The sequence below is a fragment of the Suricata suricatta genome, chromosome 5, assembly GCF_006229205.1.
Source record: "Suricata suricatta isolate VVHF042 chromosome 5, meerkat_22Aug2017_6uvM2_HiC, whole genome shotgun sequence".
NCBI lineage: Eukaryota > Metazoa > Chordata > Mammalia > Carnivora > Herpestidae > Suricata > Suricata suricatta.
Genome location: NC_043704.1, coordinates 133,860,448 through 133,860,950, shown reverse-complemented (window position 1 = coordinate 133,860,950; position 503 = coordinate 133,860,448).

The window sequence follows — 503 nt, the reverse complement described above, 5'->3', positions numbered from 1 at the left end:
AGAGAGAGTTAAGCGGACACTGGCACCTATGGCGCCCTGGCAGCATCTGCCAGGCCAGGATTTTTGAGGCTTAAGTTTAACTGGCCAGGTGAGAACAGGAGAAAGGCCTGGAGTTTATGAGTGAAGAGGGAAGGCTCTTACCTCAGTGAAAAGGTAGACTGGGAAAATATCTGCCCACCAGCAAGGAGAAAGAGCAGGAAAAAACAAATCTCAACCTGGGTGCCAGGAGGAAGAAAAATTCTTCCCTGAGAATTCATACAGGCAGGCTGTATCTATCAGATTCCAAAATCACAGAATCTCTTGAGGTGGCTGCCTCCAGTTTGTTATTCACAAAACAAATAATCCAGTGAAGAAATGGGCAGAAGACATGAACAGACACTTCTCCAAAGAGGACATCCAAATGGCCTACAGACACATTAAAACAATGCTCAACATCACTCATCATCAGGGAAACACAAATCAAAACCACACTGAGATACCACCTCACACCAGTCAGAGTGGCT